The 14,650-nt window shown below is 44.5% G+C and overlaps 1 protein-coding gene across 3 annotated transcripts in view; it reads right to left on the bottom strand.

Moving 5' to 3' along the window:
* The window catches only part of SYCP1 (synaptonemal complex protein 1), an 811,750-nt gene that overhangs the window by 431,553 nt on the left and 365,547 nt on the right, over positions 1-14,650 (bottom strand). The window lies entirely within an intron of this gene.

The raw sequence follows: 14,650 nt of genomic DNA, 5'->3' as shown, positions 1-14,650 counted from the left end.
AATCCCTTGTGTCCCAGATTCTTGATGTGGGCACTGAGGCAGAAAACATCCAGAAACTGTCAGTGGTGCAGGCTTCAAAGAAATGGCGCCCGCGGTGTCGACGTGTACGCAGACTTAGCTATCAGCTCAATGACAAGCCGAGATATCATCTTCACACAACCCACCTCCGGGAGCCATTTTTCTTAAGTGCGCTGCTGGGAGATCAATGGGTCGGAGGTGGCACGAGTGCATATGAGATCTTGACCCGAGAGCTCCATCTGTGCATGCGTCTACTCGGAGCGCCATTACTGGAGGCCCGCACCGCCAACATTTTCAGGATGTCCCCTGCCTCACTGCCCGTAGCACAGCGACTGCAGCATTGCACCTGTCTTCTGTCACCATTCTCCACCACCTCACGATAAGCTACATTAGGATTAAAAGATACACCCCTCATTTTCCTCCCAAATTTTTGGGAGTAAAAGTGTGTCTTATAATCCAAAAAATAAGGTATATCATTTTGAAATACACATAAAAATGTTGCATGTTTATGAGATTAAAGGGAACCTGTCACCAGAATTTTCGCTATTAAACTAAAAGAATCCCCTTCTGCAGCTCATGGGCTGCATTCTATAAAAGTTCATCTTGATACTGGCTCCCCTTTCAGACCTACATAACAACCGGTGATGTTATTGCGCAGGCACGAGATTATGGGCGGCACTGTGAATGTCATCACCAGCGTCATCCAAGAACCCGTCCATAATCTCGTGCCCACGCTTTTACCTCTGCCTCTACTGTTATGCGCTTGCGCTGGCCATTGCTTATTTTTATCATCCCCGTTTACCCTTTTTTGAAAACAGTGCTCAGTCCCGCGATAGTGCTACTGCGCATGTGCGAGACGTCTGAAGCACTGTGGAAGATGAGGGCGGCGGCCTCATCTATGTAAATGAACAGTGGGGGACGGCGAACAGCGACAGGAGGTGGGATAACAGACGAAATACAGCCCGTCCCCAGAGCCAACAAACCTCATTACCATATTAGAGGTAATATTTTATAAAGTTGTTATTTAGGTCTGAAAGGGGGCCAGTAGCAAGATGAACCTTTATAGAATGCAGTCCATGAGCTGCAGAAGGGGATTGTTTTAGTTTAGTAGCGAAAATTCTGGTGACAGGTTCCCTTTAAGTATTACAACATTGAATGCAATTTACAAAACTATAAACAATATATTTTCAAAGCCAGAAGTCCATAAGGCCCCCTTCACACGTCTGTGATAAAAACGTATGTTTTTCATGGTCCGTGGTGTGGGTGCATGTGTGTGTGCATGTTCCCTGTGCGGGTGTTCAGTGTGTGCTGTCAGTGTCCTCTCTATGTGCCATCTGTAATAGCACACGGACAGCAGGAACTTCTATTCTCACCTGTCCCCGGCGCTGCGGTCTCCGGCGTTGCTGCCGCTTCTGGATCCGCGGTGCAGTGAATATTCATGAGCATAATGAGCAGGCCTGAAAGCAAGTGACAACAGCACCAAAGACAGAAGGGCTGGAGACAGGTGAGTATAGAAAATCATTTTATTTCAAAGATGTGTTTTCTCCAGTACGTGTCACACTGATGTCACACAGATCACATCAGTGTGTGGTCTGTGTGACACCTGTGCTGCCAGAGAAAAACGGACATGTCTCAGTGTGGAGCACATGGACCCACGTCCGTGAGAAAACAGGGATGTGTGTGCAAACCCATTGATTTTAATGGGTCTGCATATGTCTGTGTTTCCGGTACGTATGAAAACGGATGTCATACTGTACCGGAATCAGTCCACACACAGCCAGCCAGCTATTCAGACAGAGCACATTTCCATCAGGCACCCGCAGCCACCTGAATGCTAATAGCCCACTGGGACTTACAATCCCCTGCTGCTCCTTAGTGGATTATTGTGCATACTACAATAACTATCAACTCCATGAAAAACTTTTCTTAAAAGGTATATCACATATCAACCCTGGCTTTAACACACAGTGTCTCCCCATATACAGGTGCTGTATGACACTTTTTGATCAACGATACCCACCTGGATGGCTACATCTTGCCTTATACACACACCTAATATGAGACACAGCTTGGCATTTTGTGACTTTCTTCAACCTTGGCCTTGAAATATTTTCCATAGTGATTGTATCTAGATACGCTTGCTTCATATTGTCTACATATGGTGCGACCATATGAGTAAGACCAACTAGGTCGAAACGTCAGAAATTGTCGCCCATGACACACACACTGTTTTTTCCATGTCTGTGTTGCCCAATCACTGTAAATAAACTTTTTTGTCTGCATTCGCAAAACAAGTGTGCTGCAATCTTTTTTGGACTTTAATACGTACCGGAATCACGGACTTGTGGTGGGGGCCTAGTACTTCAGTTTGTAGAAGCATTGTAATGTACTATTGTAAGGAAGTGAACCAACAGTTCGGTTTCCTATCCCTGAAAACACCATTGGCGACAATGTTTTGTCATGTATTGTGCCTTGTAAATTGTAGTGTATTATATGATTAGTTGAAGCAGTATTAGTAATGTTATGAAGTATGTACCATGAATGCATATAGTCGCACACTGAAAAAGCCAAAAATGTAAATTTTTGGCTTTTTCAGTGTGCGACTGTATGCATTTATACAGAAACAGAAGTACCAGGCGGCACACAATCCTTCAAGGTGCTCGTGTCCAAGGAAGGCATCCACAGTAAAATTAATAGAAAGGACCAGCACTCCAAATCTTCTGAAATATTTTTGTAATTTATTCCATCATATCATACAGGCGTAAATGCATTTTTAATGTATTTACGCCTGTATGATATGATGGAATAAATTATAAAAATATTTCAGATTTGGAGTGCCGGTCCTTTGTATTAATTTTATTGTATGCATTTATAGTTACTATGTTTTTTTCAGTTAGCACCTGTTCACATTTGTTGGATGTGCGGGTCAGTTTTTTTATATTTCTAGTATGTACCATGAAGTCATAGGACTGCTATACCAAATGTCATCAGTTTTTTGGCATCAGGCACGATATGGCGAAAAAACTGATGCGACGGATCCGGCGAAAAAACGGACCAGTTGCATCAGTTTTTTCCATCAGTTCGTTCAGTTTTTTGACAGATCCGGTGTGATTCTGAGCATGCTCAGTTAAAAAAAAACGGATCCAGCGTCCGGATACGTTTTTTACCGCATTACGCCGGATCCAGCATCCATAGGCTTCCATTATAAAACACGCCGTACGGCGCCGAATCCGGCGCAATCCGTTTCTTTGACGGACACAAAAACATTCACTTCAACGTTTCATCCGGCTGCCGGACAAGTAAATTTTGCCGGATGCTGCAAAAAACGGATGAAACGCAAGGCCATCCGGCACAATCCAGTGCTAATGAAAGTCTATGGGGGGGGGGAAACGGATCCGGTTTTTTTAGTTTTTGACGGATTGTGCCTGATGGCAAAAAACTGATGTGTGAAAGCAGCCTTAGACAAGTCTGTTTGCACAGTGTGCAGGGACAGAAATAGTTAAGTGTGGGATGAGCCCACAATGGGAGGAGATAGTCTCAAGGGCAAGGGACTGGCGGTTTCCTGGAGAGACAAAATTCAGTTAGGGCTGGAAAGCAAGCAGCTGATAGGTGTTCTGGACAGTATAAAGTACATATAGTACTCCCCTGGCAGACACTCCAGAAACATCTGGAGCTAAAGGCTCGAGTTCTGTTGGTGCAATAGTGAGCACTTTAAACCTTCCTGTGAGAGAAAGATAGACGTGGAGTCACAAGTGGGAGAAGTGACAGGCTTTGGATGTACTGTGGCACTGTGTGGGAATTGCTGGGACACGTAGGTCTAGAAAGAGCAGGAATAGTCCAGGTGGAACAAACAAAAGACTTGGGAGCATATTGCACGTTTGAGAAGCTGGCTGGATGGACATGTGCCCTTCATTATGTTTTGCAGTGTGATGGCTATAGACTGTTAAGTAAACGTCTTTGTTTGGAAACTGGGTGTCCATAGGTTCATGTGCGGCAGCTCCTGAAACTGAATTCTTGGAGTCAGTGGAGACCTGTGGTTTAACAGTAAGTACAATGCACTCCACACAGAATTCATAGACACAATTTCTATGTACAGTGCCAGGACGCTATGTAGCAGCAGCAGCTAGCCCACGACTATGGCCTAATGGCACCCTACACTACACAATTAATCAGCGGAAAGAAATAAGAATTCAGTTTAGCTGAAAATAGCTAAGGGTGTTCCTATGGGATAATACTTACTTGTGTTTATAAGTAAAACCCATGTTTGGTTATACAATAGATACAATTAAATTGTAGACTTTCAGGTTTAAATTAAGTGGTTGAACAAAAATATCCTGTGAAACAATTAGAAATTGCAATCATTTTTGTACAAATACTCCTCATTTCAGGCGCTCAATGTAGATGGACAAATATACTGTCATAAATAAAATAATAATTTTTAATAATTTAATAATAATGACCACATGAAGTCAGGGCATCACAAACGCTGAGTTTGCTCCTTTGTGATGCTTTGTCAAGCCTTTACTGCAGCTAACATCATTAGTTGCTTGTTTGTGGGTCTTTCTACCTTACATTTTGTCTTAAACATGCAAAATGTATGCCCGATCAGGTTGAAATTTGGCGATAGTCTCAGACATTGAAAAATATTAAATTTCACTGCCTTAAAAACCTCCTCTATTACTTTTCCAGTATATGTTTGCTCATTGTCCGTCTGTACTGTGAAGTGCCATCCAATCAACCTTGCTGCATTTTTTTTAAATCTTAACAGAAAGTATGACCCTGTACATTTCAGAATTCATCTGGCTGCTTCTTTCTTAAGTCACATCATCACTAAACACCAGTAATCCAGTGTCATTGGAAGCCATGCATGCCCAAACGATCATGCTGCTTCCACCTGATTAATAGTTTGCATCTTCTGGTGTTTTCCGTGGATGTCCAGGCCTTTTTGAGTGCCCAAGCTCACCAGTGTTTTCTTTTTTTAGCAGAATGTACCAAACTGATGATTTGGCCACTACTAACATTTCTAATATCTCTCTGATTGATTTCTTATTTTTAGGGATGATTGAATACCCTATTATTCGCTTTGACAGATATCCGGCGAATACCTCGCCGCTATTCGAGTATTTGCGAATATCAACCCCCAATGTAAGTCTATGGGAAACTCGAATAATTTTACGTTGAACCTGTCGGTGACCTGTGGTGGCTGAGGAAAAGGCTGAAATGGATGGGAAAAGGCTGAAATAGTATGGGCACAGCCTGTAGAAGGTGTCTGACTGCATTTCTGGTGTCTTTGAATAACATGCTCAGAGCAGAACGCCGCGTTTACGTAGTCGCAAGAACAGCTCTCAAACCAAAGTAAAAGAGGGGAAGTTGCTAAGAAACAGTTTCTAGTGTCTAATAACTGTAATAAAACGTCAAATCAAGCCCCGACCTCCAAAAAAAACCACCTCAGCATATGTTCACACGTTTCGTTTTTTACATTTTTCCTTCTTTTTTGATTAGAAAGGGCTGTAACTTATACATTATATGGGTGTCTGTCTTACACCTCCTTTTTTGGGACAAATTTGACAGCACTTTAAAAGGTCAGCTACATTGTGCCCGTTGGGATGTTGACCTTGACCTTCTCCTACTCCTCCACCAGCACCACCGGCTCCAGTGGCCCTCTAAGGGCCACTGGCTGTCCTAAAATCTCAGACTTCTTAGGGCTCTCAGGTGGTGCCTGTAACATACATTGGGGAGGGATGGCAGTCATTTGTAGTTTTCTGCATCCCCTATATCATTAGTGTGAAAGTTGGAATACGTACTCCATCACACTTACAGTGCTATTGCCAATGTGGCCATTTGCATGTTGGCCTTGCCCTCTTCCTCTTCCTCCACCAACACCACCGGCTCCAGTGGCCCTCTATTCAAATTCTATTCAAAGGATTCAGAAATGTATGTTTTATGGACAAATGAACACCACGATATGACATTGAAGCTGATGTCATTGATGATGATTGCATCTGAACAAAAGCAGGTTGGGAGCAGGAGGCATCATTGCCTGCTTCCTAGACCCGCAGTATGTGAAGCATGCAGCATCGGAGAAGTGGCAGTTGTTTCACTCTGGAACTCAGGCTTTATTCCACTAGCTAATACCGAGGATTTAAAAAAAAAATCCGTTTCCCCAGGGGAGAATGGTTCAAAGACCATGTAGCACAGCATCAAAAGTTACTCCCAACAGCTATTTTTTTTAAAAAAATGGTAGGATAAGCAACAGGGCATAACATGCCAAGGAGTTTAATACATTCAGTAATCCCTAAGGTGTAGTGGTTCAGACATCATGTAGCTAAGCATCACAAGGTACTCCCAAGACCTCCCAACAGCTTATTTTAAAAAAATTGGTAGCATAAGCAACAGGGCATAACATGCCAAGAAGTTTAATACATTCAGTTCCCCTAGGGTGTAGTGGTTCAGGCACCATGTAGCTAAGCATCACAAGGTACTCCCAACAGCTTATTTTAAAAAAAAATGGTAGTATAAGCAACAGGGCATAACATGCCAAGGAGGTTAATATATTCATTTTCTCACACGGAGAAAAGGTCACAGGAAGCCTCTGTTCCCACAAGCCAATACGGCAAAATCTCAAGGACTATCAATCGTGCAATGTGTGCAGTTATGGATTCTGCCCTTGGGTGCGTAACGGGGTATTTTCGCTTCTTTTCAAAGATCTGTGGTAAGGACAACTGAACAGAATGCTGAGACACCGAAGCGGATGTCGTTGATGATTGAGTTTGGCCAACATCAGGTTGGGAGAAGGAGACATCAGCGCCACCTTCTTGCACACCAGTTTGGGAAGCAGGCAGCCCAGGGAAAGTGGTAGAATTTTGAGTCTGGAAATCGTGTTTTTCACCAAGAGCTGTCAACCACCTAGTGGTGTGGTTGGCTAACATATGGTTTCTCATGCTGGAGGTACCCAAGCTGAAAGTATTTTTGTATCTTTTAAGCTTGGTCTGACAGATTTGACAAATGGCATCTGTTTGGGCCGAAGGACTCTTGGAAAAAAAACTCCCACACAATCGCACCACGGACCCTTGGACTCTGGGATGGCTGAGGTGGTGCACGGACCCTTGGACTCTGAGATGGCACAGGTGGTAGTGTCATGTGCATAGTTGATTGACTTCTGGAAGTGGTCGAAACCCTATGTGTTACAGCCTTATTGCGGACTATGGGCACATGCTCCTCTGCACTGCTGCTCTTGCAATCCATGCCACCCGTCCATGTTGGATCAGTCACCTCATCATTAGAGATGAGCAAGCCTCTGAAGGCTCGAGTTCGGTTCGGTTCATCGAACGGAGGCCCCGTTCGAGTTCGGTTCGACGAACCGTTCGACAAACCTCTCGAGCCCCATTGAAAACAATGGGAGGCAAACACATAAAAACACATTATACATGTACACATACAGTTAATAAACATTGCCATAACACTTACAGGTCCCCGCGACGCGTCCTGCACTCTGTCTCCCGCCGCTTTTCCTTCCGATAATCGCTGCGTCCTCCCGGTAACCAGCACTGATGATAGGACCTATCGTGATGTCAAAATAGCATGTGACCAGTCACGTGTCTATTATCTCATTGGCTACAGACTGGTCACATGGCTAGACGTCATTGCTAGGTCCTGTCAGTGCATCTCTCCGGCACGCGGTGCTCCTTTGTGCATGTCTGTGTACCGGCGAGATGCTCTGGCACATGGTCGACTCCCCGTTACTGCATGGGGCGCTCTTCACATAGTCAGCCCACATGCAAGGACTGGCTGTCACAGCCGGTGAATAGCGGCACCGGGAATCACGTGATCGGAGCACCGTTGCTATGGTAACCCGTCTGTCAGCGGTGACGTGACCGCTTACAGCACGCAGCTGCCGCTCACTCACTGAGTGAATAGACCTAACGGGAGCAGCAGCGTTCTTCCTCCCATGCAATGCTGTCTGTTGTAGCAGAGCTGCATGGGTTGAAGGAGAAAGAAGACAGAAGAGCAGGATCGTGGAGGGCTGACAGGGAGTAATAAACATGGAGTCTCTAATGTGTCTGTGTATTTATTTCTATTAAAGTATTTTTTCTCTGGGTGGTGTCTTTTTTGTAACCCTTTATTGGAGATTCTTAATGGCCGAGTCAAACTTGCCTGACATTAAGAATCTCTGACTTAATACTAGCTAGTAAAACAAAGCTAGTATTAACTCATTATTACCCAGCAAGCCACCCGACTTCAGGGCTGTTGGAAGAGTTGGATACAGCGCCAGATGATGGTGCTTCTATGAAAGCGCCATTTTCTGGGGCGGCTGCGGACTGCAATTCGTAGCAGAGGGGCCCAGAAACCTCGGGCCAACCTGTGCTGAAGATTCCAATCCCCAGCTGCCTAGTTGTACCTGGCTGGACACAAAAATGGGGCAAAGAGTATGTTGACTTTTTTTTAATTATTTCATGAAATTCATGAAATAATGAAAAAAAGGGCTTCCCTATATTTTTAGTTCCCAGCCGGGTACAAATAGGCAGCTGGGGGTTGGGGGCAGCTGTACCTGCCTGCTGTACCTGGGTAGCATACAAAAATATGGCGAAGCCCACGTCATTTTTTTTGGGGGGGGGGGCAAAAAATTCCTGCACACAGTCCTGGATGGAGTATGCTGAGCCTTGTAGTTCTGCAGCTGCTGTCTGCTCTCCTGCATACACTAGTGAATGGAGCATGCTGAGCCTTGTAGTTCTGCAGCTGCTGTCTGCTCTCCTCCATACAGACAGACAGCAGCTGCAGAACTACAAGGCTCAGCATACTCCATCCAGGACTGTATGCAGGAGTTTTTTGCCCCCCTAAAAAATTACGTGGGCTTCGCCATGTTTTTGTATGCTAGCCAGGTACAGCAGGCAGCTACGGGCTGCCCCCAACCCCCAGCTGCCTATTTGTACCCGGCTGGGAACCAAAAATATAGGGAAGCCCTTTTTTTAATTATTTCATGAATTTCATGAAATAATTTTTAAAAAAAAATTACGTGGGCTTCGCCCAATTTTTGTGTCCAGCCGGGTACAACTAGACAGCTGGGGATTGGAATCTGCAGCTCAGGGTGCCCAAGCTTTCTGGGCACCCCTGCTGCGAATTGCAGCCTGCAGCCGCCCCAGAAGAAGCGCCATCTTCTGGCGCTGTATCCAACTCTTCCAGCTGCCCTGGTGATGGGTGGCTTGCTGGGTAATAATGGTATTAGGGCTAGCTGTATATTATCAACTGGCCGTAAGCCCGAAATTCATGGTGTCACACCAATATTAGACATGGCCACCATGAATTTCTAGTACAGATAAAAAAAAACACAACACACAGAAAAATATTTTTATTAGAAATAAAACACAACATAATTAGTGACTCCATCTTTATTGAAATAAAGAACCCCCTCCGCAGTATTCCTGGGTCAAGGGTCCCACGCCAACCAATCCGGATCCAATATCATCTGATCGGTTTGATGGAAGGCAAACCGATCAGATGATGTGTCAGGTTCAAGGGCCTGAATCACATGACACAGCAGCTGATTGTATAAATGGCTTTAATACAATCAGCTGATGCATCAGTGCAAAAAAAAACAAACAAAAAACTACACACTTCTGTGCAGACTCCTGTCCGACAGCATCAGCTGATAGTTTAGCCGGCCGGGCGGTAAAAAGCCGGCCTCACCGCTCGACTTATAGTGTCAGCTGATTCCGTCAGGTGACCGCATCAGCTGATCATCGCCAGGTCTGAGAGAGAGAGAGAAAAGAGAGAGAAAAGACAGAGAAAAGAGAGAGAAAAGAGAGAGAAAAGAGAGAGAAAAGAGAGAGAAAAGAGAGAGAAAAGAGACAGAGACAGAGAGAGAGACAGAGAGAGAGACAGAGAGAGACTGAGAGACAGAGAGAGACAGAGAGAGACAGAGAGACAGAGAGACAGAGCGAGACAGAGAGAGAGAGAGAGACACAGAGCGAGAGACTGCCAGAGAGAGAGAGAGACTAAGAGAGAGAGAGAAAGAGACAGAGAGAGAGACAGAGAGAGAGACAGACAGAGAAAGAGAGACAGAGACAGAGAGACAGAGAGAGAGAGACAGAGAGAGAGAGACACTCACTGGACACTGAAGGAGCAGTTATAAGAATAGACCTGGCTCATAATTTATAGTAGGGTGCTCAGGAGAAAAAATCAACTGAAATCCAAAAATAGCTCCGGCACTCCAATAAGAAAAGAAGGCAAACAATCTGGGATTTTTTTGGTGCTAAATGTGATTTTATTGAAAAATATATATGAAAAAAAGTCTGTCCCTGAAGGAGCAGGAGACTGTAAGATGAGCTCCTGATTCAACCAGAGTTTATACCTTATAATGAGCAGATTGGAGGACATAATACGGAAATCTACAGATATGACAGAATACTAAGCACACCGGACAAACATTTTAAGGATTTTAAGCAATGACAAGAAAAATCACAAGAAAAATTAATACAAAGATGGAAAAGCAGGACAAGATTGCCTAGTGGAAACCCAGTAAACAGACCACCATCAAATCCTACCAGCACAGCGCATCCCCAAGGTAAGGGCTCCATGCCAATACACTGCTAAAATAAGAATTGATCGTATATTACGCATTAGAAAATATAAAATAAAGACCTTTAAAATGAAACAACACGTGGATTGCACTATAGTCAATGAAGGAGACCTGGAGAAGGCAACTGGAGCTAGCAGGGGGCCTGACACATTAGTGATAACCTTCCCTGAGAATGCCAGATCCAAGGAAGCTAGGAAAGCCATAAAACTGGGCACTATGAAGAAAAACCCAGACACTACTAATAGACTTTAATGAACAGGGGGAAAAAACAAATCTGTTATTCTACTCAAGGCACCATGAAGCCTGGGACCAGACTCTCCGCAAACATTACAAGAACATCAAAACACGGGGCATTAGCAGGGGCAAACAAATTAGAGTACAGGATGAGGAGGACCCTGAGACCTTTAATCTCTCCATAAATATTTATACAGGTAAAATGTATCTTTGTACCATGTACTATTATTACCATCTGCCTGATGAAGAGACCTGAGTAGTCTCGAAAGCTTGCTATTATTACCATCTGCCTGATGAAGAGACCTGAGTAGTCTCGAAAGCTTGCTATTATTATAATCTTGCCTGATGAAGAGACCTGAGTAGTCTCAAAAGTTTGCTATTATTACCATCTTTTCAGTTAGCCATTAAAAGGTATCAACCACTGAGGACTTCAGTTCTTTTAAATATTTATAGCAATGGAACTATCATGGTCCAAGGAACGGAACCAAAAATAGAGGAATTTCATCAACAATTCCAGAACATTAAAAACCAAGTGAAAACCCTAAGGCAGAGATGAAGCATAACCACAAGTGACCAGACCACAGCAGACAGAATCTCCAGCCACCCCCGAGCCCTATCTACATCCCAACCATCACAACCCCCCAGGGATATACTCAGAGACTGCTTGTCCCAATTAGAAAGCGAGTTTATTCAATTCAAAGAAGAATTTCAAAGAAGCCAAGGTGAGAAAAATGCAAATGACTGAGGGGGGAAATATCAAGGGTGAAAACAGACCTGTGGGAATTGCAAAGGTCACTTCAAGGGCTGCAGGAAGAAAATGCATACCTCAAAGAAATAATAACCCAGCTAAAATCCTCAATCCTACAACAAAAACTAGAGAGGGCACCTCAAAGTATAAGAAACTCCCCAAAACAAATGCCTGCACTAACTACCCTGATGCCAGATATATCACAGAATTGCGACAACCTCAGCCAGACGGACTCTACACATAACCCCAGCAATAACAATACAGCCCCACCAGCACAGCAAATCAGGGTGTCCAACACCCCTGGACCCAACAACACAAAGGAAACCCCTACCATCAACTCCAGCAATGAAAATGCAGCCCCATCATCACAACAAACAAGGGCAACCAACACCCAAAGACCCAACACACAGAAAACAAATGGCCCAAATAAAACACTGGATCCTGATATAGTCCTAATAATAGTCTCAAACGGGAAATACCTGGACACTCAGAGACTGTTTCCGAGGGCTCGGGTTATAAAAATTCACTGCTCAACGATCCCACAAGCAGAGGAGGTGATCAGTAACCCATATTTCACAGAGCCCACACACCTCATACTACACACCGGCACAAACGATATCCACCAAGAGACAGTCACAAAGGACCTATCAAATCTCGCAATAGCAGCCCAGCAAAAATTCCCCAGAACCAAAATAATCCTGTCTGCCCTGCTTCCAAGGAAAGATATACACCAACAAATAACCCAACAAATCAACTCAGAGCTGACCACCAGTATTACCTCAGCACCAAACATACAGCTGGCAAGACACCCTGAAATAACGCTCCATCACCTCTATGACGACAAACACCTCAATAAACAAGGAGTCAGCCATCTAGCAAAAGACCTAAAGGACATGGTGCTAAACAGACCTCCAAGACCACAAGCAAGACACCCACCAAACAGATGGCTGCCCACAGAGATCCCCGGAGAGAGTCCACAGAGATGGCAGAAATACACGAGACCACATGCCACACAATGGCAATACAAAGCAACAGAGGGCAGCAACATGGCAGAAATAAGGACATTGCTCAACACATTGTGCAGCAAACTCTTGGGACACTACTAAAATATGCCACCCAAACCCACCACTAAATCCGGTTATGTCCTATGAAAATCTATCCTTCCTTATTATAAAGTATATCAACTAAATATGACATCCTTAGTTATCAGCAGCTGGAACATTCAAGGACTGAATGCCTCAGCTTTTGGGTCCAAGACAAATGACCCAGACTTCAAACAAAGGCTAAAGAACATTGACATCCAGATCTTCCTGGAGACATGGGCCCGGGCAGAGGAGGAATCTCTCACACCCATTGGATACAGGGAATTTTCTGTCTCCGCCCAGAAAAACAAGAACACCAAACAGGGCCGCTGCTCAGGGGGCATACTAATATGGTACAAGAAGGAGATCCAAGAACATATCAAGGCAATAAAAAGAGGAGAAAGCCATATCTGGATGAGGATAAGTAGCTCCATCCTCACCTCTCAGCAGGACATCTACCTCTGCGCAGCCTACATCCCTCCATCAGAATCTCCATACTTTAAGTTGGACATCTACGAGGAACTTCAGAGGGAGGCTGCCCAATTCCAGTCCAAAGGTAAGGTGCTCATCTGTGGAGACCTGAACGCCAGGACAGGTACAGAGAAGGAATACCTATCACCTGACGGAAACGCATATGTCCTGGGAGATGAGCCCTTCTATAGAGACTCAGTACAGACAAGAAACAGCTATGACAGAGTGGTGAATAAAAGCGGCAGAACACTGCTGAACCTGTGCCAGAGCTTGGGGCTGCATATACTGAACGGGCGCAACAGGGGTGACTCATTAGGGAGATTTACACTAAACTCCCACATGGGTAGCAGTGTAGTGGATTATGCCATAACAGACATAGACCCAGCAAACATAAATGCCTTCATACAGAGGAAAAAATCCAGCATCAGAAGGAGAAAAAGTAGTAATAAAACTTGAACTTTATTGGATCCATTAAAAACAAGATACAACACGCATGGAAGCTGGGGACACACAGTGAAACACAGGACTATCCTACGTGTTTCAACCTTGCGGTCTTAGTCATGATAATCATGATAATCAGTCATGATAAGTGATCCAATAAAGTTCAAGTTTTATTACTACTTTTTCTCCTTCTGATGCTGGATTTTTTCCTCTGCATGATTGTGTTCCTCCGCCCGGGCCAGGGCGTTCCGTGCATCGGTGGTGGATCCTAGAGTGAAGAGAGGTGAGCTGAAATTTTCCTTTTTCTCATAAATGCCTTCATAGTCACCCCCCACACCCACATGTCAGACCACAACCAGACACTGCTGTACCTGAGATCCACGGACAAGTCACCCACACAAAAGTCACACTTGAGCTGTCTCCACAACTTGTCACCATCCTTCAAGTGGCCCAGTTAGCCATTGAATATACCAACATGACCAACAGAACAGAGATTAAAGAGCTGCTTGTAAACTTTCACACAAAATCCTATACATCAAACCAGCAAGGGGTCAACCTGGCAGTTAACGACTTTAATAACATTCTATATACCATGGCAGAGCTAGCAGACCTCAGAAGGACCAACTCCAAGAGACCTACAAATAAACAAGGCCAAAAATGGTTTGACAAAGAATGCAAGGCACTGCGCAACTCCCTAAGGGTAGCCTCAAATCAAAAACACAGAGACCCCGACAACAAGGAGCTAAGAGCGGTCCATGACACCCTACAGAGGCAATACAAGCGAACCCTCAAGGAGAAAAAACAAAAGCACATCTCCCACAAACTGCAGCAGCTCGAAGACTCCCTCCAGGACAACTCATTATGGGAAACATGGAGCCATATCGGTACAAATCCCAAGCAAAGCACTCTCCACATTCAAAATGGCAACATCTGGCACAGCTACTTCAAGGGCCTCTACAAGAATATCCCAGAAGAAGACCTAACCCCAGAACAAGAGCATCTAATGACTAAATTGAGGGACATGGAGGAGACAATCAAGGACTTTCAAAATCCTCTGGACATACCAATCAGTGTGCTGGA

This window comes from Anomaloglossus baeobatrachus, chromosome 2, assembly GCF_048569485.1.
Source record: "Anomaloglossus baeobatrachus isolate aAnoBae1 chromosome 2, aAnoBae1.hap1, whole genome shotgun sequence".
In the NCBI taxonomy this organism is placed as follows: domain Eukaryota; kingdom Metazoa; phylum Chordata; class Amphibia; order Anura; family Aromobatidae; genus Anomaloglossus; species Anomaloglossus baeobatrachus.
The sequence above is the reverse complement of the archived record's forward strand: the minus strand, read 5'-3'. Positions and strand labels throughout refer to the sequence as shown.